This window comes from Thalia democratica, chromosome 2 (assembly GCF_965202585.1).
Source record: "Thalia democratica chromosome 2, ktThaDemo2.hap1.1, whole genome shotgun sequence".
NCBI classification, from domain to species: Eukaryota; Metazoa; Chordata; class Thaliacea; order Salpida; family Salpidae; genus Thalia; species Thalia democratica.
In genome coordinates this window covers 18,202,012-18,229,712 of record NC_139166.1, presented here as the reverse complement: position 1 = coordinate 18,229,712, position 27,701 = coordinate 18,202,012, and the positions used below count along the sequence as shown (strand labels likewise).

General features: G+C 26.1%; 14 non-coding genes across 14 annotated transcripts; 7 read left to right on the top strand and 7 right to left on the bottom strand.

Moving 5' to 3' along the window:
• Positions 1-1,180: 1,180 nt before the first annotated feature.
• Positions 1,181-1,252, bottom strand: Trnat-ugu (transfer RNA threonine (anticodon UGU)). The gene has a single exon. It is a non-coding gene; the product is annotated as a tRNA-Thr (tRNA).
• Positions 1,253-2,584: 1,332 nt separating this feature from the next.
• Trnae-cuc (transfer RNA glutamic acid (anticodon CUC)) lies at positions 2,585-2,662 on the bottom strand. The gene has a single exon. It is a non-coding gene; the product is annotated as a tRNA-Glu (tRNA).
• Positions 2,663-3,603: 941 nt separating this feature from the next.
• Trnah-gug (transfer RNA histidin (anticodon GUG)) lies at positions 3,604-3,675 on the bottom strand. Its single transcript has one exon. It is a non-coding gene; the product is annotated as a tRNA-His (tRNA).
• Positions 3,676-3,682: 7 nt separating this feature from the next.
• Positions 3,683-3,754, bottom strand: Trnam-cau (transfer RNA methionine (anticodon CAU)). Its single transcript has one exon. It is a non-coding gene; the product is annotated as a tRNA-Met (tRNA).
• Positions 3,755-5,961: 2,207 nt separating this feature from the next.
• Positions 5,962-6,033, top strand: Trnag-ucc (transfer RNA glycine (anticodon UCC)). The gene has a single exon. It is a non-coding gene; the product is annotated as a tRNA-Gly (tRNA).
• Positions 6,034-7,165: 1,132 nt separating this feature from the next.
• Trnam-cau (transfer RNA methionine (anticodon CAU)) lies at positions 7,166-7,237 on the top strand. Its single transcript has one exon. It is a non-coding gene; the product is annotated as a tRNA-Met (tRNA).
• A 7-nt stretch (positions 7,238-7,244) lies between these two features.
• Trnah-gug (transfer RNA histidin (anticodon GUG)) lies at positions 7,245-7,316 on the top strand. The gene has a single exon. It is a non-coding gene; the product is annotated as a tRNA-His (tRNA).
• A 941-nt stretch (positions 7,317-8,257) lies between these two features.
• Trnae-cuc (transfer RNA glutamic acid (anticodon CUC)) lies at positions 8,258-8,335 on the top strand. Its single transcript has one exon. It is a non-coding gene; the product is annotated as a tRNA-Glu (tRNA).
• Positions 8,336-8,749: 414 nt separating this feature from the next.
• On the bottom strand, positions 8,750-8,823 carry Trnan-guu (transfer RNA asparagine (anticodon GUU)). Its single transcript has one exon. It is a non-coding gene; the product is annotated as a tRNA-Asn (tRNA).
• An 844-nt stretch (positions 8,824-9,667) lies between these two features.
• Positions 9,668-9,739, top strand: Trnat-ugu (transfer RNA threonine (anticodon UGU)). Its single transcript has one exon. It is a non-coding gene; the product is annotated as a tRNA-Thr (tRNA).
• A 1,456-nt stretch (positions 9,740-11,195) lies between these two features.
• On the bottom strand, positions 11,196-11,278 carry Trnal-uaa (transfer RNA leucine (anticodon UAA)). The gene has a single exon. It is a non-coding gene; the product is annotated as a tRNA-Leu (tRNA).
• A 12,697-nt stretch (positions 11,279-23,975) lies between these two features.
• On the bottom strand, positions 23,976-24,061 carry Trnay-gua (transfer RNA tyrosine (anticodon GUA)). The gene is given in 2 exon segments: positions 23,976-24,011; positions 24,025-24,061. It is a non-coding gene; the product is annotated as a tRNA-Tyr (tRNA).
• Positions 24,062-25,918: 1,857 nt separating this feature from the next.
• Trnav-gac (transfer RNA valine (anticodon GAC)) lies at positions 25,919-25,991 on the top strand. The gene has a single exon. It is a non-coding gene; the product is annotated as a tRNA-Val (tRNA).
• Positions 25,992-27,289: 1,298 nt separating this feature from the next.
• Positions 27,290-27,361, top strand: Trnae-uuc (transfer RNA glutamic acid (anticodon UUC)). The gene has a single exon. It is a non-coding gene; the product is annotated as a tRNA-Glu (tRNA).
• Positions 27,362-27,701: the final 340 nt, after the last annotated feature.

Genomic DNA, 27,701 nt, shown 5'->3' with positions numbered 1-27,701 from the left:
TTGACTGTTACCTTAAGTTATAGTAGTGATTTTAATTAACATTTTAAAAACTAAAACACCATGTTTAGAGGGTTGAACAGGTATGAAAGTTTGAAAAAAAAACTTTTTTAATCATAGATAATTTTTATAGTATATTTAGTTTATAATGCATGGAATAACTTGAGTGATTTTACAAAAAACTAAGCGTAGTAATACATAATTAAACTAAATGTAGTTTAAACAATAGATAAGTTTAAAAAATAAATAGAGTATAAATAAAATATTTTTTGCTAATTGAATCTACGGATTTCTACATTTGTTGATAAATAGTTTTATTACATCTTGCTCTAATTATTTGTTATTTAACCTACATTGGGCCGACAGGCTACAAAGTTTTACTTATATGAACGCGATAGTTGGATACCACGTAACCGACTGCGTGGCCTAATGGATAAGGCGTCTGACTCCTAATCAGAAGATTACGGGTTCGTGTCCCGGCGTGGACTTCTTATTACAACTGCATTAGAGGTAATTCGTTGGCTTGGAAATTCTTAAAAATACTTTTAAAAAAGAGAAAAATTTCAGATAAATTTATTATTATTTTTTTTAATCGTTTTTAAATCATATAAAACTTTAAGTTATTTGTTTTAGTTATTGATAAACTTTAAAATTAAAAACATTTCAGATAGAAACTATACCTTTTTACGTATAGTTCAAAGTATATTTAATGTGTATATTATGTTAGATACTTGTGTTTTTATAAATTGTTTATTATTTTTAATATATATATTTTTTAAATATTTATTGTTGTGAAGTTTAATATTCTCAATTTAGATAGAGATTTTCGTTTTAGAATTTAAACTTTGACTGAAAATTTTTTAATTTTTTTCATTTGTAGGTTATTATAATTTTGATAAAGTTAGGTATGCAACTCGATGACCGAGAGGTCTTTTTTCGTATCTAGGTCCATGAACCAAAAAAATTTGAGCAATTTTTCGTTTTTGTTCAATAAACCACTTATTAAAAACTATCGGAAAATATTTTACATTTGCATGAACAACATTAGAAAAAATTCAAAAATATAACCAGAAATACTTAAAAATAAAAGCAATGAAGAAAAAAAGACAGTTTGCAAACAAAAAATGCAAGTTTAAAAAAAATTATGAGTAAATGATAATGGTTAAAAATAAATCATAAAAAGTGCCGCCAGAGAGGATTGAACTCTCGACCGCTGGTTTACAAGACCAGCGCTCTGCCACTGAGCTATGGCGGCTGCGAGTGGATTTACTTTTTAGTATTATAGAAAATACAGTTTTATTACGTCACAATGTATATGATTTATTTTTCTCATCTTGCAGACAAACCTTTAAGTTTTGTAGCAACATTTTTGTATGATTTTAGCAATTTATTTAGAAGGCTGCTAATTGAAGTTTTCTTGACCTATTTCATCGAAACTAACAAATAATCTTGATAAATTTTTATTATTCACATTATAACACAGACAAAGTGCTTAAATAATTAATTTAAATTTTTATTTGTTGCTGATAAGTTTAAATATTAAAACAAAATTTATTTGTCCTGTCAACATTAGTGTAAGAAAACACCGTATATTTGTCATTTAACTGTTAATTTTGTATGCAAAACTTAAGTTTCAATGCTTTTAAATGTAAAACATTTTTATTTTGCTGAACTAAAAAGGTGTGTTGTACTATATTTGAAAGAAATTACTCTAAACACAACTGTATAATCTCATGTTTTATTGTAATTGACATATTGATATTAATTTTTCAAAGTAATTGGTATTTAGGTTTGCATTTATGATAGTCTAAAAAACTATTTTCCAATCTTATTTTATATTAAGAAGAGTTATGTAATTTTTCTATAGTTGTAAAAAATAAATACTTATTAAATTTATCAAAAAAGAAATTTTTTCAAAACTACTAAATTTAAAAAATGGTAAGTGTACTGAGTTAATCAAAAAATGCTCGAAAACTTCATACTAAAGCATTAAGATTTGTTTTAAATTTAGCAACTGAATACATACTTGTAATTAAATAACGCACATGTGAAGCGAGAAAACTTTAGTTTATAAATAGTGAAAGTGTCAGTATTACAAGTCTTCGTGGCGCAATCGGTTAGCGCGTTCGACTGTTAATCGAAAGGTTGGTGGTTCGAGCCCACCCTAGGACGACTTTTGTTATAATCTTTTAATAAAGTGTGTTTTCCTTTACTTTTGATATTAAGACTTTTTATTTTATTAATACTTAGCATTAAAGCCGTTTTTTTTTTAATTTTCTTAAACTTTGTGCTTAAAATAGTAAAACATAAGTCACAATTTTAAATTGTCTAATTTGTTTAAGTATTACTGTCTTCTTTTTTAAAATTCTATACTGCTCAAAACAGTTTAAGTATATATTTTTTGCGTTCACATAAGTCCAATTAGTCACGTATTAATTAATGAACCGCTATATTAAAGTTCTTAATGAAGTATGTTAACGAAAGCATCCGCAACTTTTATAATTAAGTTTACAAGTTTTCATTATAAGGTAGAAAATATTAAAGAAATTAATTTTAAACTTAGGCTATTTCAACATATTAAAAAATGTTCCCATACCGGGAATCGAACCCGGGCCGCGTGGGTGAGAGCCACGAATCCTAACCACTAGGACTAGATCACCTGGGAGTACGTCTCCACACAACTTTTCACGTTTATAATCCTTTTTTTTTTTGCATGCAGAGTGTTTTAAGTGAATTGTTTTATACGATACTATGAACTGAAAAAAGTAAGCTTTAATTAAAACATTTTAGCAAAGATTATTTTTATTTAAATGGCTTCTAAAGAACTTTTGTTTAATATAATTAAACTTTTCTCAAATACATCAAGATAAAGTTTTTGAAGTTCTAACCACTTTCACTGTCTAATACATATTTAATGTGTAAAAGTTTTTATTTCATTATTACTCTATTATGCTCAATAATTGAAATACTGTATTTGTGTTTTGAATTGTCTTAAACTATGTGTATTACTTAATTTTTCTGAAACATTTAAACTTGCTTTTCAAATAATGTTTGTTTGCATAGTAACGTTTTATTTTATTTAGCTAGAGTAAAACATATATTACTAATCTACTTTAAAAAATCACTCTCTTCAACTAGAAAACTATTTAAACTAAAACATGATCTACCTTTATACAATTCGAAAAAATATAACATATTACTGTTGATTACATTTAAACTTTAGTGCATATATTAGTAATCAAAACTACTAAATCATGTATGTGGTAAACCTTTATGCTCTTTGTTATTATTTTAAGCTAACTTATGTATGTTATTTATGAACAAGCGTTTTAAAGATACAAAAATATTTTCTATAACAAAATATGTTAAAGCAAATATAATATAAGGAGTTAAAGTGAAGCAAAGTTTTAATCTAAAACTATTTTTTAAGACAAGAGCATTTTATTACTTATAAAACTATAATAAATTGAAATCTTTTGAATAAGTCTCATAACTATGTAAATAAATATTATTATTATAATTTTTTCTTATGTTGACCAAATTTATTATATATATATATTCGTATAAACTAATAATAATAAAATTTTATATTGCAGTAACAAAAATTGCTGTAACCAGGATTCGAACCTGGGTTGTCACGGCCACAACGTGAAGTACTAACCACTATACGATTACAGCGAGAAGGTAGCAGAGGATGGTTTCGATCCATCGACCTCTGGGTTATGGGCCCAGCACGCTTCCGCTGCGCCACTCTGCTGTTTGTAACTGCTGCATATAGCGTATCTATACTTGAAGATTTGCTCTAAGCTTAATGCTTACTTATATACTTTTGTTGATGCAATTAAACTTACTTAAAATTTACTCATTTGCCTTGCTATTTAAACTTTAATTTGAACTTATGTTGTAAAACTGTTTGAGCTTAAATTTTTTGTTTGTTATAAAGCTTTTTAAGCTTTATATTTATTATTTTTATGGTAAAATTCAAAATAACTTAAATTGCAACATGTTATGACCAAAAGCAGTTTTAACCGTAGGATTTTTTGATTGTGACTTCATAAAATAAAGTGAAACACGTAATGTTTATACCTTCTATTGTCCATCGTCGTACTTATAAACAACATACTCATTTTTATCAGTAGCAAGGTGTTAGATGTGCTTAATAAACAAAAAATAGTTGTTTGTATCAAACAACGTTCACAAAGATGCAAAAACAGCAACTTTTTTAACAAAATACGACTGCCAAAATTAAAGGGAATTTATTTTTGATTTCTTTCGAAAGGAAAAACTTAAATACAGTTGAGTACTAGAACTTGAAACGAGTAATAAAAATTAGAAAATGACTTGCCATTTTACGACTAGAAAGATAAAAACTCATATAAACATGTTTTTTTAAACTTCAGCAATATTCTGATTTAAAAAATACAATCTACATTTTAGATCAATAATTCAGCACATCAATTCAATAAACTAGTAGATGTAAATACAGAGGAAAGTTTGTTTTATAAACTAAAACTCAGACGTTAGCGAAAACAACTTTTCTGCTGTTGTAATTCTAAATTCTAATGCGGTTTTTATTTTACATTTTTATGCTTAAAAAAAATAATACTTGCGCTCTTTTGGCGACTTAATAGGTTGCAATTTTGAACTAAAATACTGCATTCCCTGACGACCTACGTTAGAAGCAACATCTTCAAAAAATCATTATGCACTTGACTTAAAAGATCGAATTTTGCGCCTCTATGCGACTTATCTTAGTTGCAACATATATTGTGAACTTACAAGTATAAACATAATGCTCTTTCGCAAATAAAATTGTGCACCTAAGCACTAAAAATGCATAGATAAAAGTATAAGTACAAATAGCCGCAAATAAATTAGTTTTTTAGCAAAACATTCCTTACATCAAGCACCTCTTTAAATAAAACTCAATAAACCACTAATACACACTTGTAATACAATTGTAGACTTGCTTTAAGAAAATACAATGTTTCTCACTTTTATATAAGTAAAACTTCGCAAAATAAAACATTATTGCAATTGACATTGTCAAGATTTTAAACTCGTTAAAAAGTTGATTAGTAATTAAATTCAATTATTTTCTCGCTCCGTTTTTTAACGGATTAGGCGTCTGATTCCTATTAGAATATTCCTAAAGCTCAGGCAACTCGTGGTCTCTAATGTCTCAATACAGGTATTGGAGACCACGGGTTGCCCATGATAATTAGGTAAATAGAGCGTCGCTTTCACCAATTACTTCCAATTGCCCCATACTTTCAAAATGTTGTCTATTTTATATAAAAATATTTTTTTTTTCATCAGAAAGAAATTAACTCCTAATAAATAAACAATATTGTTTTAAGATTTTAGAAAAAAGTTTTTAGAAATCCTAGAAAATGTATTTATTTTTACAAAAAACTCCGTTTTTATTCGCAAGATTAAAAATAGAAAATTAAATATTATTTTTTTTTTAAACTTTGTAATTAAACTCAAGAATATAAAGTAACAGAAAAGGTTAACTAGCAAATTAAAATCTGCTTTTACTGTATTATTATGAAATTTACTTACTGATTATGTATTAAATATAAATGCTAAAGCTTAAATTTGTAAATTGTATTTTAAAATTAAAAAAAGTTAGTTTTGAAATTTATTAAACTAAGTTAAATGTACGCTTATTGTGTTAAAGTTTAATTTATAAAAATTTCTATATAAAACACATTTCAGCTGTTTAAGTTTTTATCTTATGTAGCTGGTTTACATTTCAGTATGTAGTAACCTTAACTGCTTAAAAAAATCTAATAGTTGTTATGAAAATTAGGTAAATAAAAAGGCAACAAATTAGCTAAGTTTTAAAACACTGTTTAAATAGACCAATTCAAAAGATAAATACAAAACAATACTTTTGCATGTTCAGTTTACTAATAGTTACGCTTGCGTTTATAAACTTTTTATTCAACGACTCTACAAGCGTCGATGGTGTAACGGTTAGCATTGGTGCCTTCCAAGCACTAGTTCCGGGTTCGACTCCCGGTCGACGCACTTTTGCTTTTGTTTTTAATGGACTATTTCAAATGATAACTACTTTATCTTTTTTTAATTAGTGAATACAACTTCCATTTTATAAAGATCTTGTTTTAGGCCTAAAAATTTTTCAATATAGTTTTTTATGGTTTAGATTTAGATAGTTTTAACTTATTAATCAAAAAATTTCTAACATTGAAAAGATATTTTAAAATATACAAACTAGAAATAAGCTTTAGTGGTTAATGTTTAAAGTTGTAACTTAGTTACTAAAGTTATAGATAGTTGCAATTTATTTTAGTAATCAAGTAAATTAACTGACAAAATGCTAATGTTGTTTTCAAAACTTAGAAAAAAGTTAATTTAGTTTACTGAAATTACAAGTTTAAATGTGTATTAGGCTAATACAGTAAGATAAAGCTAAAAGTTTAAACTCAATTATGGTATAAAAGTTGTAATTATCCTTTTTTTAAGCACATAATTATAAGTTTTTTAACCCTTAATAGTACTTTGCAATCAGTACTTATTATAACATATACATGAAAACATTTATTTGTATGAATTAAAACTAACAAAAAGTTTACAACACTTGAATTAGTTCAGTTGATTAGCAAAGTTAAAAGCTTATTTATCATTTAGTAACAACATTAATTTTTATGATGTTTACTGCTGTTTAAAATTATAAAAACCTCTCAGTTTCATTAAAAAAAGTTAAAGTTTTATTTAAGATTAATTTTTTTTTGTATAACGTAAGCTGAAATATATTTTGGCTGTTTTCAAAGAGTAAAAAACAAGAATAAAAATAAAATAATATATAGATGTATGATATTAGATAGTTAAAAATCAACTTCAGTTTAGGAAACTGATAAATATATAAAACTAAAATAGCTTTTGGTCATAACATGTTGCAATTTAAGTTATTTTGAATTTTACCATAAAAATAATAAATATAAAGCTTAAAAAGCTTTATAACAAACAAAAAATTTAAGCTCAAACAGTTTTACAACATAAGTTCAAATTAAAGTTTAAATAGCAAGGCAAATGAGTAAATTTTAAGTAAGTTTAATTGCATCAACAAAAGTATATAAGTAAGCATTAAGCTTAGAGCAAATCTTCAAGTATAGATACGCTATATGCAGCAGTTACAAACAGCAGAGTGGCGCAGCGGAAGCGTGCTGGGCCCATAACCCAGAGGTCGATGGATCGAAACCATCCTCTGCTACCTTCTCGCTGTAATCGTATAGTGGTTAGTACTTCACGTTGTGGCCGTGACAACCCAGGTTCGAATCCTGGTTACAGCAATTTTTGTTACTGCAATATAAAATTTTATTATTATTAGTTTATACGAATATATATATATAATAAATTTGGTCAACATAAGAAAAAATTATAATAATAATATTTATTTACATAGTTATGAGACTTATTCAAAAGATTTCAATTTATTATAGTTTTATAAGTAATAAAATGCTCTTGTCTTAAAAAATAGTTTTAGATTAAAACTTTGCTTCACTTTAACTCCTTATATTATATTTGCTTTAACATATTTTGTTATAGAAAATATTTTTGTATCTTTAAAACGCTTGTTCATAAATAACATACATAAGTTAGCTTAAAATAATAACAAAGAGCATAAAGGTTTACCACATACATGATTTAGTAGTTTTGATTACTAATATATGCACTAAAGTTTAAATGTAATCAACAGTAATATGTTATATTTTTTCGAATTGAATAAAGGTAGATCATGTTTTAGTTTAAATAGTTTTCTAGTTGAAGAGAGTGATTTTTTAAAGTAGATTAGTAATATATGTTTTACTCTAGCTAAATAAAATAAAACGTTACTATGCAAACAAACATTATTTGAAAAGCAAGTTTAAATGTTTCAGAAAAATTAAGTAATACACATAGTTTAAGACAATTCAAAACACAAATACAGTATTTCAATTATTGAGCATAATAGAGTAATAATGAAATAAAAACTTTTACACATTAAATATGTATTAGACAGTGAAAGTGGTTAGAACTTCAAAAACTTTATCTTGATGTATTTGAGAAAAGTTTAATTATATTAAACAAAAGTTCTTTAGAAGCCATTTAAATAAAAATAATCTTTGCTAAAATGTTTTAATTAAAGCTTACTTTTTTCAGTTCATAGTATCGTAGAAAACAATTCACTTAAAACACTCTGCATGCAAAAAAAAAAAGGATTATAAACGTGAAAAGTTGTGTGGAGACGTACTCCCAGGTGATCTAGTCCTAGTGGTTAGGATTCGTGGCTCTCACCCACGCGGCCCGGGTTCGATTCCCGGTATGGGAACATTTTTTAATATGTTGAAATAGCCTAAGTTTAAAATTAATTTCTTTAATATTTTCTACCTTATAATGAAAACTTGTGAACTTAATTATAAAAGTTGCGGATGCTTTCGTTAACATATTTCATTAAGAACTTTAATATAGCGGTTCATTAATTAATACGTGACTAATTGGACTTATGTGAACGCAAAAAATATATACTTAAACTGTTTTGAGCAGTATAGAATTTTAAAAAAGAAGACAGTAATACTTAAACAAATTAGACAATTTAAAATAGTGACTTATGTTTTACTATTTTAAGCACAAAGTTTAAGAAAATTAAAAGAAAACAGCTTTAATGCTAAGTATTAATAAAATAAAAAGTCTTAATATCAAAAGTAAAGGAAAACACACTTTATTAAAAGTTTATTACAAAAGTCGTCCTCGGGTGGGCTCGAACCACCAACCTTTCGATTAACAGTCGAACGCGCTAACCGATTGCGCCACGAAGACATGTAGTACTAATACTTTTACTATTTATAAATTAAAGTTTTCTCGCTTCACATGTGCGTTATTTAATTACACGGATGTATTCAGTTGCTAAATTTAAAACAAATCTTAATGCTTTAGTATGAAGTTTTCGAGCATTTTTTGATTAACTCAGTACACTTACCATTTTTTAAAATTTAGTAGTTTTGAAAAAAATTCTTTTTTGATAAATTTAATAAGTATTTATTTTTTACAACTATAGAAAAATTACATAACTCTTCTTAATATAAAATCAGATTGGAAAATTGTTTTTTAGACTATCATAAATGCAAACCTAAATACCAATTACTTTGAAAAATTAATATCAATATGTCAATTACAATAAAACATGAGATTATACAGTTGTGTTTAGAGTAATTTCTTTCAAATATAGTACAACACACCTTTTTAGTTCAGCAAAATAAAAATGTTTTACATTTAAAAGCATTGAAACTTAAGTTTTGCATACAAAATTAACAGTTAAATGACAAATATACGGTGTTTTCTTACACTAATGTTGACAGGACAAATAAATTTTGTTTTAATATTTAAACTTATCAGCAACAAATAAAAATTTAAATTAATTATTTAAGCACTTTGTCTGTGTTATAATGTGAATAATAAAAATTTATCAAGATTATTTGTTAGTTTCGATGAAATAGGTCAAGAAAACTTCAATTAGCAGCCTTCTAAATAAATTGCTAAAATTATACAAAAATGTTGCTACAAAACTTAAAGGTTTGTCTGCAAGATGAGAAAAATAAATCATATACATTGTGACGTAATAAAACTGTATTTTCTATAATACTAAAAAGTAAATCCACTCGCAGCCGCCATAGCTCAGTGGCAGAGCGCTGGTCTTGTAAACCAGCGGTCGAGAGTTCAATCCTCTCTGGCGGCACTTTTTATGATTTATTTTTAACCATTATCATTTACTCATAATTTTTTTTAAACTTGCATTTTTTGTTTGCAAACTGTCTTTTTTTCTTCATTGCTTTTATTTTTAAGTATTTCTGGTTATATTTTTGAATTTTTTCTAATGTTGTTCATGCAAATGTAAAATATTTTCCGATTGTTTTTAATAAGTGGTTTATTGAACAAAAACGAAAAATTGCTCAATTTTTTTTGGTTCATGGACCTAGATACGAAAAGAGACCTCTCGGTTATCGAGTTGCATACCTAACTTTATCAAAATTATAATAACCTACAAATGAAAAAAATGAAAAAGTTTTCAGTCAAAGTTTAAATTCTAAAACGAAAATCTCTATCTAAATTGAGAATATTAAACTTCACAACAATAAATATTTAAAAAATATATATATTAAAAATAATAAACAATTTATAAAAACACAAGTATCTAACATAATATACACATTAAATATACTTTGAACTATACGTAAAAAGGTATAGTTTCTATCTGAAATGTTTTTAATTTTAAAGTTTATCAATAACTAAAGCAAATAACTTAAAGTTTTATATGATCTAAAAACGATTAAAAAAAAAAATAATAAATTTATCTGAATTTTTTCCCTTTTTTAAAAGTATTTTTAAGAATTTCCAAGCCAACGAATTACCTCTAACGCAGTTGTAATAAGAATAAAAGCCGGGACACGAACCCGTAATCTTCTGATTAGGAGTCAGACGCCTTATCCATTAGGCCACGCAGTCGGTTACGTGGTATCCAACTATCGCGTTCATATAAGTAAAACTTTGTAGCCTGTCGGCCCAATGTAGGTTAAATAACAAATAATTAGAGCAAGATGTAATAAAACTATTTATCAACAAATGTAGAAATCCGTAGATTCAATTAGCAAAAATTATTTTATTTATACTCTATTTATTTTTTAAACTTATCTATTGTTTAAACTACATTTAGTTTAATTATGTATTACTACGCTTAGTTTTTTGTAAAATCACTCAAGTTATTCCATGCATTATAAACTAAATATACTATAAAAATTATCTATGATTAAAAAAGTTTTTTTTTTAAACTTTCATACGTATTCAACCCTCTAAATATGGTGTTTTAGTTTTTAAAACGTTAATTAAAATCACTACTATAACTTAAGGTAACAGTCAAAAGAAAACGAGCTTAAACTTTTTTAGTTTACATTAGAAACGTCTTTATAGTAAGTTAATAGCATAAAACACGTTATGATGCGTAAAATAGGATAAAAACTTAAAAACTTTCTCAACTAAACATAAAAACTACAAGCTTCTAAAACTATGAACTTATAAAGTAAATTGTAAACACTTAAGTTAAATAAATAATATTTATAAAGCTTTTAATCCAAATCTTTTTTTAGTTCAAAACTTACAGTTATAAAAAGAAAAATAATAATACTACACGTAAATAATACTGGATGTGGGGTTCGAACCCACGCGGACAATCGTCCATTGGAACTTAAGTCCAACGCCTTAACCACTCGGCCAACCCAGTAGCCGACGATAAACTGAGTATTTGAATTATATACTACATTATACGTAGCTTTTTTGAATTATAACAAGTAGATTTAAATTGATGAAACTAGCAATTTTTTTGGTAAACTGTACTAGCATTATAATGAATTTTTAATAAGTAAATATTAATCACTGACTAATTTGTTTACTTTTTCAAAACTTTAATTAAAACATGAATGCTTAGTTTTTCAATATTCGAAAAACTAAATCATTTTCTTTGCAATTAAAAATAAAACAAAAGTCACATCAACTTAAAAAAAATATTTGGAGAGCCAATAAAAAGTTTTTCTTACAATTAAATAAAACCATTTGAACGTATGTACAATGTTAAAAATAAATTTTAATTTATATGTGATCATAGCAATTTGTATAACAAAATAAAGTTGCAAGTAAGTTTTAGTTTATATATGATTGGTGATAAAATAACACAAAACTAGTTTTCTGTTCAAAGTATACTTTACATTCAAAATAGAGTTTACGTTTAAAAGTGATTTTAAACGCATGACGTCCAAAGTTAAAATTAACGTTTGATTACTATACGCTAAAATTGGAAACTTAGCAATACTCTTTAACTTAAAAAGTAACCTTTTTACATTTTAAGTGTCTTATGTAACCAACTTAAACTTAAAAAACTTAAAATATTTATCTTACTTATAATCATGTTTAGAGAAGTGTTCTCAAGTTTAAGTAAATAACTTATCAATCTTTAATTTACTTATATACTTATAAGTAGCACATTTTAAAGAATTAGTTAGAACTTTAAGATATATTTAAGATAGCCCAAACTAGACACCTTTTTGATTTTATTAAAGTAAATTTTTAGTACAAATTATTACTAATAGTTTGATAACATCTTTTGCTGTCCAATAATTTATTTTCTAGTAAGTAGATTAAATTATTTTGTTATTTTCAGCAGGAGTAAAAAAAAATTGCAACCTAAATACAAAAACGTACGATTGTGTAAGTTATAATTAGCATTATATTATATATACAAACGTCGACAAACTGTATAAAAAAAACTATACTTTTTTCATTTTATTTACTTAAATATTTGTTAGCTTAACTTTAGAACTCAATTATAAACAAAAACAATTAAAGTTAATTAATAGAAACATAACATCAAGTGAGTAAATTTTTTTAATTATTGAATACTTGGTTAAAATTGATTTATGACAAGAAACGATTCAAAAAATATTTAAATTTTAAAGTTTTAGAATTTATTAAAAAAATTAAAGCTACTCAGTTTTATCGTAAAACAGATTTTCAAACTGTTTTGCTGCAAAAAACGTATTGCAGTTACAAACTATGCAACAATCGACAAAAAATTGATAGTATACAGTTAAATTAAAAAAAAAAATGTATAGATTTAAAATCTTTATAATTAATAATTTATTATTTTAAAGAAAAACAATTACAATATTTCACCGAAAAGCGGATTTCAAAACTGTAGATCTTACTCAAAAATATTTTTTTTTATCTCAATTAGAATTCAAATAGAGTTCTGTAGATTATCTTGAAGTTTTTGATTTTACAAACTGAATAAATACACTTTTTAGATATAGTAATTTTAATTCAGTTTATAATACTTAAATAAAAACAATCACGCTTTTGTGTATGTTTTAGGTTTATTGATTTATAACTTATTTTTTAATGAGTTTAACAACTAAACTATCGAACACTACTTAAAACTAGTGATGTACCGGACCCACAATTTCGGGTCCGGCCGGACCCGGATCCGGACTTTTTTTTCAAACTAGAATCCGGCCGGACCCGGATCCGGACTTTCTTTTCGAATTAGAATCCGGCCGGAACCGGACCCGGACTTTTTTTTCAAATTAGAGTCCGGCCGGAACCGGATCCGGACTTTTTTTTCAAATTAGAATCCGGCCGGATCCGGATATCAGACAAAAATGGCAATATCCGGCCGGACCTGGATAGTGAGTCCGGTACATCACTAGAATAAACTAGCCTGAGTCAGAATGAGGTTTTTAAAAACTGAAAACAAGAACTTTAATCTAATAATAAGTATAACAGCTAGCCACAAGGTTTACAAGTTTAGATGTTATTTACAATTAAAAATCTGAAATCAAATTCATGAACAAAATACACTAGGAAATTACAAAGTATTGAAAACTGGATCAGCTCAAACTCATTCAAAATCTAAAAGAAAACTAGCCTGAGTTTTTATAAAAAAATTAAACTAGCCTGAGGCAGTAAAAGATTTTCTAAAATTCCCAAAAATTTTCAAACTAGCAGGGTTGCCACTGTTTAAGTCAATAAAACTAGCTAGAGTGAGTATAAACAAGCCTGAGTCAGAATGAGGTTTTTAAAAACTGAAAAATTACTTTAATCTAATAATCAGTAGAACAGCTAGCAAAAGTTGACAATTTGGTAGTAAAGTTGTGGACTGATTGTGGTACACTTAACTTATTAGTACTACCCATCATAATTAAATCCTACCTTATTTAATTAATATCTAACAAATACTAAATTCTAACTGAGACTACTTTCTATAATCAGACACGACAGTTTTGAGTGATGAATTTTTTATATAAAACACAACAAGAAATACTAGCATATACAAAATTATTAATTACTTTGGTAACACTTTAAAAACTGGAAGCTATTTAAATCTATATCAAAAGACTTAAAACAAAAACTAAAAATTAAATAAAACTTTTAGTAAACAAGAAACTGTGAAATTATTTATAAACTATTAAACTATAAACCTGGCTTAAATATTTAAACAATTAAACACCTGTTGAAATATTCACTTTTAAGACAAAACACCACTACTTACAATAAGCATTCACAAAAACGTTCAAGATATTTTGTTGCTTCAAGCTACACACCAAACTAACTAACTGCTTACATATAAACTGCCTGTCATGTTCTGATGTTTTGTTGCATCAGTATTTAGTTTGAAACATTTCGTCATATGATTCTCATTCAACCGTATTAACTCTAAATATTCTCTAAGCTCGACTTTAAACAATAAATAATGCAAGTATTCATTCTAAAGTTTTCAATTTTACAACATATGTAAAGAGTTGCATTTCATGAAATGTGTATTTATAGTTTAAATGTAAACAAATGTAAATTAGTCACGTGTACAAAATGAGCCAATCACGGTAGGTGTTTAATTTTAACTGACGAAAATGAATCTTATTAATTTTCACAGGGTTTGTTTTTGAAAAAATACTTTTCAGTATGCTCTTTTTTACTAACTAGATCCGGGTCCGGCCGGATCTCTGTTAGGATCCGGCCGGACCCGGATCCGGACTTTTTTTTCAAATTAGAATCCGGCCGGAACCAGACCCGGACTTTTTTTTCAAATTAGAATCCGGCCGGACCCGGATCCGGACTATTTTTTCAAATTAAAATCCGGCCGGATCCGGATATCAGACAAAAATGGCAATATCCGGCCGGACCCGGACCCGGATAGTGAGTCCGGTACATCACTACTTAAAACACTTTTTTTTTTTCGTTGATCCTTACTTACTGTTTTATCTAATTAAGATTATATTATGTTAAATACATGTCCACCGGAAGTCGAAAACGTAACTAGTGCTTGGAAGGCACCAAAGCTAACCGTTACACCATCGATGCTTGTATTGAAATGGAGAAATTACTGTATATAATCTCAAATGAAAATGCAGCTAGTTCTGTACTGCAGTCAAATGCTAGCATATGTGCGTTCAAGCGTTAATTTTTTTGCCGTTAGCTCGACAAAATGATCTATAATAATGCGTTGCAAATTTTCAACGCGTTTTCTCTCGCTAGCAGAATTATACACAGTTTATCTGCTAGTTTAAGCGGTAAACTCTCACGTGGTTTAACGCTTATGGCTATAAACTTGATGTTTATTTGTAAAAAATGTTTATTTCAAGTCGTGCATTTTATTTTGTAATTGCTTTTGTTTTTATTTGTATGTATCCATACGTGTGACCAAAGAATATTAAGTTTATGACTTTATTAAAATTAATATTTTTAAATCTAAGTATGTTTTGATTAAATGATGACTGAGAAAATAAATTGAGGTGTTTATAAATGATAAAACTAACTGTAGAAATAAACTGCTAAATATATAATAAAATTTTCTAGGTAATGAAAATTTGTTATTTAAATTTATAAACTGATTTAAGTCGTGGATAAGTAATAATTTAACATATCACTATACTACAACTAAACAAAGTATGACAATAAATAAATAACTAAAACTCAATAGTCACTTTAAACTTGTAAGCTTGTCCTAAAAGTTAAACTAAAAAGTTTTACTGATTGTAATATAAATAAAGTTTCAAGTTTTATAAACTAAGTCTTCTTTTGATTAAAATTAATACTAGTTTGAGTACTATTTGATGTTTACAACAACTTTCAATTAATTAAATAACTTGTTTTGTCACATAGTTGTACATTTATGTTTTGCTAGCTAGTAAAAAGTTGAAATATTTTATCAAAGCTCATAAGTATATATTTTACACTAATACCAAAATTCTAAATTAATTAAACAGTGAACGTTTATTCTAACAAAGTTTGCACTCTTAAAAATACTATATGATTGAAAATTTAAAAACCTTTCAAATTATTTAAACATTTTTTTCATTTCCTAGTTGTCAGCATAATAGTAAAACTTCTATATTTTTTGAAACAATATTGTTAAAAACGAAAAAATGTATATTTATAGCTAAGTGAGATTCAAATGTTGAAACATATAAATCTAGTTTTAACTATTTCTAAGGGTAGACCTTCAGCTAATTTAATTTAAATTAAAACCAATCTTGTAGCAACTACTTCTATATATCAATATAAGTTTCATTTAGGCTAATAATTTGCTAAGTATATTTAAAGTCAAATTTTTAACTTAAACAACACAATTGTATTGTACAGCATTTTTTACTTTGTACTATTGAATATGTTCATAAGCTTTCAAAGATCATCACACCATATGCTTTCGGTAAACTGAAAACGGATTCGTCCTTATTAGGACTCATCAGTCAGTCACAACCGAAAAACCTATAGCCTTCTATACATACTTTTTTAGCTTATATAGTTAAGTAGTTTTCAATACAAAACAAATTATATTAAGAAACTAAGTATATAAGTTTTTTTAAGTATATATAGTTTATAGTTACAAAATACTAAACTTTAAAAAAAATTGTTATTTAAATGTTATTTAGTTATGTTTTAGTTTTGCTATTTAATTCTTATATCCAACAATAAGTTCCAATAAAATTATATCAATATAAACTCACTCGTAAATATGTTCAATAAAATATATACTTCGTAAGTAGAAGAAAAATGATTTATTTAAAAAACAAACAATGCTTAGGCAAACATGATGATAAAATTGGATCATTTCCTATAAACTTAGTCAAAAAGGAGCCTAACAGGGGACTTGAACACCTGACCGTTGGATTAAAAATTCAACGCTCTACCGACTGAGCTAGCCAGGCTCACGTCGGTAAATGAAATTGTTGTGTTTATAAATAAAACTGTTTTACATTGTGACGTAATAAATCAAATTTTGTGACGTATTTATTACAACTAATGTTGCAAAATAGAAAAAAACTTTTCAAATTTTTCTTTTAGTATTTAGGCTGTTATAAATTACTGGTAATACAACATTGTTAGTAATCTTTAGATTAAGGATTGTAGTAGTACTACTACTATTACCTTTTAATAATAGTACTTTTTTTTGTAAGTATTCAGTTGATAAAGTGTTTAAACTTTGAAAAATTTAATTAAGCTTTTAGTGCTCATAAACTTGGCTTATACTGAGTTCAAAAAAATCAAAAATAAAAAAAATTGTTTCAAAACTAAGTTCTGCTAAACTAAGCTTCAAACAATTATTTAAATACAAACATAACAGACATACTGCTAGAAGGCACGGGTTAGTATTTTTTAATTCAATTAACTTTAAAGTTAGTTTTTATTTCTAATTGAAAGTTGTCGTATTGTTGCATGAGTAATATAAAAATGTTAATTCACGAAAGTTTCAAAAAGGCTTCAAATAATATAGAAAAAACTGAAAGCACTAGCACAGAAAAATCACTTTGCAATTGCAGAAACAAAAACCTATGCCCACTCAAAAACAAATGCCTCAATAAAAACGTAATTTATAAAGCTACGGTTACCACAAAATATTAAATACAGCAACACGTAGGAAGCACTGGGGGGCTTTTAAAACAAGGTGGTATAGCCATATTAGAAACTTTAAAGTCCACAAGGAAAGCGGTGAACTGTCGAAATATATTTGAAAGTTTAAAAACAAAAATACTGATTACATTATTAACTGTAAAATTTTACATCACATCGGAGAAATAAGGAATCCGCAGAGAATCTGATGACTTGTACTGATGAGATGATGGAAATAGCGAACGCTTATGGGGGAACTTGATTAAATGAAGGGCACGAGTTAATACGTTCATGTTTTCATTTTAAAGTGCTTTATTTTTAAACTTAAGAAAATTTGATAAATACTTCACTATTTTCTATGTAGTGTAGCTTTCAAGTTTAAACGAGCGTAGAAAATTGCACGAAGACACTTTTGCACGTGAAGATAAAATTGCACGTAATAAACTTGCACTAAGACACTTTTGAACGAAGGGTCACTTTTGCACGAAGAAATTTTTGCACGGATTGAATTTTTTTTTTTTGAATTTAAATTATTTTACTATCCTTTTTGTTATTATATCAAATTATCTTATAGTTTTCTTTTGTTTTATTTTAATCTCGTGCAAAAATGACCCTACGTCTAAAATTGACCCTTGGTGCAAAAGTATCTTCGTGCAGTTTTGTGCCCTCGTGCAATTTTGTCTTCGTGTAATTTTGACCTATTCCCCACTATTTCAACTTGTACAAGCAAATATTAAAACCAACAAAAGTAACTAATTTAAAAACTTCAAATTAATAGAGCTATAAGATTTTATATGCCTAAGTAATAATTACGTCACAATACAACAATTGAATTTTAAACAGTAAAAGCAGTATTTAACCTAGTGTTTTATTTACAAGAGTTGTTTTTTCTTGTTGTTCACAAATTTTACAAGCATGCTAATTGTAAGTTTGTTTTTTTGTCTATGTTTTAAAATTATATTATTATTAAGTAGCTTACATTTTACTAACCTTAACATAAACTAACCTGGCGATATACTGATTTTCCGATGTTGACAACTAGTTTTCGATACTTATACTATGTTTGAATAAGTAACCATATAGCATCTGAAAAATTTAACTGTGAACATAATGTTAATATTACAATCATTAATTTAAACAAATTTAAATTTAAACAAACAGATTAAAACAAATAAGCTTAAGATTTGAAAAGAAAGTTTTTTTTTTCTGTTTTAGTTAAAAGTATTTGGCTTACGCTGAGTTATATTTTGAGCGAACGTTCAAATTTTATAATTACATCAAAAGAGCCTTAAGTTCTAAGGTATAAATTGAATTTTAAAGTATTATTTTACTTTTCTTAAAAAAGTTGAAACTCAAAAATCGTATGTTATACATAGAATATATCAGTATTATATAAAACATGAACCAAAGATAAGTTGGTGTAGTAAACAATTTGAATTATACATTCTTGGAAGTCACTAAAAACAACATCACTATAAACCACAATGTTTTATATACGTACAAAATATAGTCTACATGAGTGGCCGGTTAGCTCAGTTGGTTAGAGCGTCGTGCTAATATCGCGTTTCGATCCCCGTACTGGCCATATATTTTTTTATCAAATGAATTAATTATTATGATTAATTGTTATTTTTAATCGTCATTAAACTATTTATTTAGTAAACAATTTTAGCTGCTTTAATTTTTTTTGCTTGAATTTTTCTTAATCATAAATTATTAATTTATTTTTTGTGTTATTCACTCTAGCTATAAAATATTACAGTTTTTATAATTTCACTATATATCATATGAATTGAACGTTACAAAAACAATTCTAAAAATAAAAAATGTTAGAAAAATGTGAAGTTCTAAATAAACAAGCAACTTGTTTTTGACTATAAAAGTTTTATTGGATTAAAATTAAAATCTTAGTATTAAAATTAATTAAAATCTTGCAAAAGTGTCTTCGTGCATATTTGACCCGTTCACATACTTGTTAGCTATATACAAAGCTTCAAGAAATAAGTTGGTTATGTTTATAAATATATTAGGAAAATAAAGTTATAAAGAATATGACACTACCAATAAAACTTATCAATATAAAAGTATATAAAAAAGAAAAACAATTCATATACTAAACTTCATGACTAAAATTTAATACCGTTATTTATGCATAATAATGTATCTATAAAATATATTTTAATTAGTAGACCAGTATGTGTGAATAAAAATGAATTTTATTTTTAGGAAACTATATAACAACTACTTACATAAATTTAAAAAAAGTATAAGTTTAACGTAACTTCAAAAGCATTATTTATAAATAAATTGATAACAATTGTTAAGTGGTAATACACAATAAAAGAAATCAATGAGAGTTTGAATTAAAATTTATCAAATAAGTAGCTGTAACAAGACTTTACTGCAAGCGCCCGGCTAGCTCGGTCGGTAGAGCGTTGCACTCCTAACCCAACGGTCGTGGGTTACAGCCCCACGTTGGGCGTGGTTTCTTTTGGTTTTTTGGTGAATGAACTATCTTTTGATAATAACATTGTTTTATTACAGCTGATTTTGTGTTTTTTATTATTTTTTTTAATATCAAACAGAATCTAAAACAACATATTGTTTAAGCAGGGTCAACAGAACAATATTTATGAATGTATATTAAAAAGAAAATAGGTACAATTTATGACCTGTTTTTTAACGATATTTTCTAGTAAATATAACTACTAGTTAACTTTAAATGGTAGTACATAATTATGTAGGTGAGTTTGACTTTTGATTTTTGACTTGACTACTAAACCATGAAAAAAATATAGTTATGTAAAAATTAAAAACAAGAGTATTAGTACATTCCAACAAATAACTAGCTACTCGAATTTTTTTTTTCAATATCTTGTATCTAGTCATGAAAATAAATACTGAATTATTTGCTTACTACTTGATTCAAACTTTATAATTTCAAAATAAAGTACAGTTAAAAATTGTATATTTACATCTGTAGTCATTCTACTATTTTTATTAAAGTTTCATAAAGCTTGCTAAAATTAGTTTGAAATTATTCATTTCTACTTAAAACATTTACATCATTCCATTCTTACATGCAAAATATTTCACTACTGCACCAAAAATACAAAAGTGCGTGGACCAGGAGTCGAACCCGGAACTAGTCCTTGGAAGGCACCAATGCTAACCGTTACACCATCGAAAAATTACTGTATATAAACCCAAATATCAAGGCAAGTAAATCTGTAGCTCACTGGAATGCTAGCATATGTTAGTTCAAGCGTTATTTTTTTTGCCCTTAGCTCGACAGAATGTGCTATAATATTTCGCTGCAAATTTCAAACGTGTTTTTGTTCGATAGCTTTGACGCTCGTTGAAAATAATCACGTGGTTTAGTAAACTGCAAACTTATAGAGACGTTTTGCTTGTCGGTCGTTGAATTTTAATTTACGTTGTTCGTTAGCTATTGTTTAAAACTAATTAGTGAATTTCTTGACGTCATATTTAAGTTTTAGCTACTATGGTTTTTAAAAAAATTGTTTATAATATAGAACTAACGATGAATGGTGTTAATAGTCTAATCAAAAATTAAATATTTTCCTACAGCTTTCTTTAGGTGAAAAAGAATACCTTAATAGCTTACGCTATCAAGAATAATTATTATATACTACATTTCAGATGAATCATAAACAAATACTTGTTGAATTTTTTTTTCAAATATAAATACCAAATTCTCATTAGCTACAAAAGTTACTAATTTCATTAAGTTATGTTAATTTTAAAGCTATGGCTTAAATTTTCTTAATTTAGTAAAGTATAAATAAAATTCTCATTCTCATAGCCACTATTTAATTTATAATCTAATAAAATAGCTTTGTATGAATTAAATGATAACTAAAGATTAATCGTACTTATGAAAGGACTCTATCAACTATTTTTTATTATACAATTTCAACTACCATAACCTTACGATTTTTAATGGGATCAGAAGATTAAACTAGGCTAAATATTTTTATCCAAGTATAGTCTTGAGCAATTTGTAGAATAGTTTACTGAACGACAAAAATAAAATACCAAAAGTGTTTGGTCCTAGGACCTGGTGCACGAAAAAACGTTTCTGTTATCGAGTCGTACACTACAAATAGAATATAATTAAGGACCTTTCCAAATAAATACATTTAATAAGAAAGAAATAGTTTCCTGGTTTTATTGGTCATCATCGTGCTTACACAAACGTAAAAAAAGGATATACCTATTAATGTTTTATTCACAAATTTTACTTACTGCTTATGGTATGTTTGAATGCAAACATTTTAATTGTCTAAATTGACACGTCTAAAAACATTATTAATTTTTAGTTTTGTTTTTTTAACAACCGGCTTCTAAAATGTTTGACAAAGTTAGATATCAAAGTGAAAACTTGGTTTTAACAAAATTTAAGTAAATTTTGATATTTTTACAAAATTTCTCAACTTTTTTATACTAAGTTTAAGTAGTTGCAACTGTAAATTTGTTTCAGTTTTCAACCAAATAATGTCTGTTATTATTTAAATAAACGAAAATAAAATGGTAAATTAGTTTTATAAATAAATAAGCTAGTTTTAAATTGTGATATACAAATTTTGGTTAGTGTTACTATCAAAATTTTCTAGTTTGTACATGAATTGTTTTACTATAATAAAGATGAAATAACATTTTTAAAATAAATATTCTATTTAAAAATGGTTATAATTTAAAAATGAACAAAAACTAAATATTTAGCCGCTAATAAAATAGTTAAAAAAAAGTAAATACTAAAATGCACTAATATTCAAGTCGCATAAAATCAAAGCTAAATGAACACTTAAATGTTTATATCATCACAACAGTTGCTACTTTTGATAAGCAAATGCAGATACGCTGCATTTGATAATCACTTGGTTTATATACTATGCAACAAGCATTGTTGGTTCAGTGGTAGAATTCTCGCCTGCCACGCGGGAGGCCCGGGTTCGACCCCGGACAATGCACTTTTGCTTATTTGATTGAATATTGTCTTAATTTAGTTTGTTTTATTATTTCTTATCACATCCGAGAGACTGAATTATTTAAAAAAGATTTTTTTTAAATTTCTTTTCAACAAAAAAAGGAAAATTTTATAATTTACTTTTTTAAATTTTTTAACGAGTTTCCCCTAAAAACTTAAAATTTATTATTTTGGTTTTTTATTGAAGATAACGAGTTGTTTTATACAACAATAATAACCAGTATAACAGTTTTGTTTATTTTTCATTACTTACAGCTTAATTTTTCAAACTATAAACCAGAGAACAAATTATAATTGTATGCTTTTTGAGCTCGTACTTTAAACACAGCCAAAAAAGTGCAAATTTATCTAAATTATTGTCCTTCATACTAAAGATAAATCTAAATTACTAGTTATTTAATATATAAACCAGAGTCTCTGTAGTCTATTAAGTTTTTAAATGACTTTTGATTTGGTTTAGAAATTATTGAAAATCATGATTTTAGTTTTTCTTCCTGGTCTTATTATATCACCTCTAATTGTAAACTATGCCATAAATACTTTTCTATGATAACTTTATATAAACTAAAATGTGATCCTAGTTTAAGTGTTTTTGAATCTAAATAAATCACAGTTTCACTGTTTTTTATTTTCTTTTAACAACTAAAACTTAGTCCGGCTTTTTTGAAATAATTTTTATTAATGTTTCAACTGTGTTGTACATGATTAAGAAAATCATGTTTTGTTTAATGCATTTGAATAACTTGCTTGGTGTGTTTATTAACTTTGTACTAATTCGTATTAGTTTTTATATATTTTAACCAAACATGTTTAAAACTAAACTTCTTAACACTTATTTAAAGGAACAAGTATTTCTTAAGAATAAGTTACACTTTCTACACAAACTTTTTACTTAATCAAAAAGTTCGAACTTAAGCGGCAGAATTTTTACATTTAAAATTAAGTATCAAGGTTATTTGTTATTCTTAGCATTGCCTTTTTGTTTTTGTAATCATAAAACAATGATAGATCAATCGGCTTTTGTTGGTTACCATTAATATATAAATGGTGCAAGTTTCAATATTAACAATAGAACTAACTTAAAAGTATAACAATTATTTCAATAAAGTCTTCTAGATATTTGTTTTTTGAAAATAAAAGATGACAACAATTAAATGAATTATTTTTATAATACTGCCTTTAAATATTTCATTAATAATTTTTAACAGTAATGTAAGTTTTATCACTAAAAATTTATTTCGTTAAAGAAAAAACTAATATAAAACAAGGAGTTTGCCTGTTTTGAAAAAAAAAATTTAAACTACTAATTATTATTGTGTTTAAATATTTGATGTTTTGTATATTTATCTAGAAATTTAGTTGTTAACAAACTATTTAAATTATAACATGTTTTTTTAGTAAAATACTTCTTTATAAAATGATATTTCAAGAAATAGTTAAATTTGTTCATTTAAAAAATAAAAAATGTCAAATAAAACATTATTTATATTAATCACGAAAAACATAAAGTTTGATGAAACTAAAATAGTCCTTCGAGCCGGAGTCGAACCAGCGACCTATGGATTTCTAACAACTGGCTACAGTCCACCGCTCTACCAACTGAGCTATCGAAGGCGCTGGAATAATGCACAAATTTGTGTTTATAAACGTTAGTGTTTGAAGCACTTGTGCACTTAACAGTTGATTTGTTTATTAAGTACATCAACACGGCATATTTTAACATAAGTATGCTTCTAAAGTTGAAAATTTTTTGATTGCTTTTATCAACTCACTAGTATGGCCTTATGCGCTTTTACTGTTAAGTTAAAATATGCGTACCAATTGAAGTCTTTAAAGCTTAAAAATTTCTAAATACCAATTTACAAACAATATTTTGTAAGTAGACTTTTATAATAGTTTTTAATGCGTACCAACTGAGCTGACGAAGGTTGTTATAGTAACCATGATTGTTTTTTCTATATACTTAAATAATAAATGCATACCTTTACAATTTTTCTTAAAGAAGCTTGTAAACACCGAGAATAATATAAAACTAAATTAGCTTGTTTACATCTGGTTTAAATTGTAATTGTAACCTATCATAGTTCTTAAATCTAAGTTTTTGCACAATTTTATTTGTAAACAGATAAATATGTTTTATATGCTTTTATAACTAAACAAAAATTAAATAAAAATTTTAAAATTGTAAAATAAATATTTTATAGATACATTCTAAACTTATGTAAAACAAGTATTACTTTTAACTTAGATTAAAAATATCAAATTTAATAAAAGCTACCATAAAATGTAGGAAATAGTGTTTACAATAAAATTGAAATTGTTTACACTTTTGAATTTTTTTTATAAAAAATGAACTAATAAATGTTTATAAGTTAATAAATAAATGTTGCAGTGTTAAAATTTACATAAATTACAATTAACAAGTCATATTTTTAAACGGTTTAAAAAAAATTTAAATTTAAATAAAACAGTAACTGACTTTATAAACAAAAAGTAAAGTAAGATTTATTTTCGTAATAAACAAATACAAATAAAACTATATAAATGTATCAAAGTATTAGTAAATAAATTTACACTAAACCTTCAAAGTATAATACGACTTTTTGGAATTAATTTCAAAGAAAAATACGGAGATGGGTTTGAACCCACGCGTGCAGATCACAAACTGTTATGACGTATTACAGAGTAGTTTTTTTTAAAGAATTCCACACAATGAAAACTAGAAATTTTAAAATACAATTTAAATTATAAACATACTCTAAAGAGTTAGTATGTCACAAACGCATATGTCACAACAGTTTTGTGACGTAATAATGGAAACGTTAAAACGCTACGAATCGCTTGTAATCACATGGGGGTCTGGCTCAGATTGTAGAGCGCTCGCTTAGCATGCGAGAGGTACCAGAACTATGCCCGGCTCCTACACATTTAAATAATAATTACAATATATACTTTTATCTTATTTGATTTTTTTTAACAATTTAGCTAAAATAAATGAGAGCACAACACTCTTTATTATTTTACTTGTTTATTTTTTTTGTTTAATATGTAAAAAATACTAATCATTAGTAATAAAACAAGACCTTACTTTTAATACACAGCTTATTGCAGATCTTATTAGAAAAAAATCAGCTCATTGTTTTAATTATACATAACTTTTAAGAACTTATATTTGTCTGAACAAGTTTAATAAAGTTTTTAATAACTTATAATTACTTAATTCATTTTTAATTTTGCAAAGTCAAACATGATTTAGTTAATAAAAAATGATTTAGTAAAATTAAATATGATTTAAGATATTCAAAGTGTAATAAAAACCAAAAGGTTTTTTCGTACACTAGGTCCTTTGATTAAATATTTTTGAGCGCTTTTTTTACCGTTCCATAAACTATATAGTAAAATCAAACATGACTTAATTTAGTCCAGCATGATTTGGTAAAATTAAAGGGATTTAATTGAGTCATACATGATACCTCGATAGCTCAGTCGGGAGAGCGTCAGACTGACGATATGAAGGTCCCTGGTTCAATCCCGGGTCGAGGCATGCCTTTTCCCTACTTAAAATGTACTTATCTTTTGTTCATGTTAAAATCACTTTACTTTATATAGTGATTTATTTAACATAGTTGTTTTGTTTCTTAACGTATATATTTTTTCAACGTTATGTAGTTGTGCTTTTTTATGATTTATGTTACAATGGTTGTGCTTTATGCATTACAATCCCCAAGGTCTGAGTTAGGAGATTACTTTTACTAATTAAATATAAATTAAATGCTAAATATAAGGAGTTGTAAACTTTTTAATACTATATATCTTATTTAAGTTAGAGTCCAGAACACCTTAGTAACAACTATCTTAAAAACTAAGTATGTATAAGTATCAGAGTGATTAGTTATTATGTACTGCTAAATATATATAATACAAGTAAAAACTGTGCTAACAAAGTTTATTCTAAGAAAAGCAATCAAATAAACTCACTAAAGAAGCAACTGAACAACATAAGAGTAACAAGAAAACAATAATACTCTCTGGTGCTAATGTGTGTGGTAAGAATATAGGCAAAAAATAACAAAAATAATTTTTTGTAGCATAAGTTACTTAAGTAAGTTTTAGTTATTTGTAAATTACATTTGTTTATTTTATCAAGTTAAGTTTTACTAAGTTTGAAATATGTTCACCATTAACTGTAAGTTTTAAGAGACTGAAATAAAATTTAAAAGTTGTTGAGTTAGAATTTAAAATGTTTAAGCGACTTTAAAAGTAGAAAAAGCTTAAATATTATAAAACTTTTTCTAAATGTAGTTTGAACAGATAAAAAAAAAGCTTTATGATAATCTTTTCGAATAATCACTCAGTTTATAAACAGAAAGGTTGTAAATATTTTATTAAAAGTAAGAGGGACTTAACATTTATTTTCTTGAAAAGTATAAAGTAAAGTGTATAAGTATTTATACAAATAAACTGCAATGCGCTTTAGTAAGACTTTAAAACATATATGTATACATATATTGTTAGGAATGATTTTTTTAATTTTTTAAACGAAAAATTTTGTCAAAACTTTTTATAAGTTTATGTTTCAATAATTTACAAAACTAAACTAAGTTAAGTTAACAACATATAATAAATAACTTACTGTTTATAAAAAAGAACATTTTGATTGCTATGAGTACTTAAAATTTTTAAAAACTTAACATACAAATAGTTTGAAATATAAAGATATAGCACAAAAGTTTCAAGTAATAAAGCTCACAGAAGTTTAAGTTACATAAACGTGCTTTAATTGGCACGTCATAACGCTTACGTATACATATATAAGTGCAAAATATTTCTCTTGCACCATAGTCCTACATGGTCTAGTGGTTAGGATTCCTGGCTTTCACCCAGGCGGCCCGGGTTCGATTCCCGGTGTAGGAACTTTTTATTTGAATAGAAAATTAGAAGTTAGTTTTTAAGCTGTGTAACAAATTTCGTTTATAAATTACACAAATCTATGAACACCTTTATGTAACTTTTTGTACTTAAAATACATGAAATTAAATAAATTAAGAAATTAATAAGTTGGATTAAACGTTAGCTTTAATCACATTTTAAATAAAATAGGTTCTTTAAAAAAAATCTATTCAAGTTTTACATATATACATCATAAAATAAACTTAATTAAACTAATTAGTAAGTAAGCATTCTTGAAAAAAATATATAGTGCTAAAGAAGTGTTATGTTCGATACTTTAGATGTTTAAGTTCTTATAAAGTTA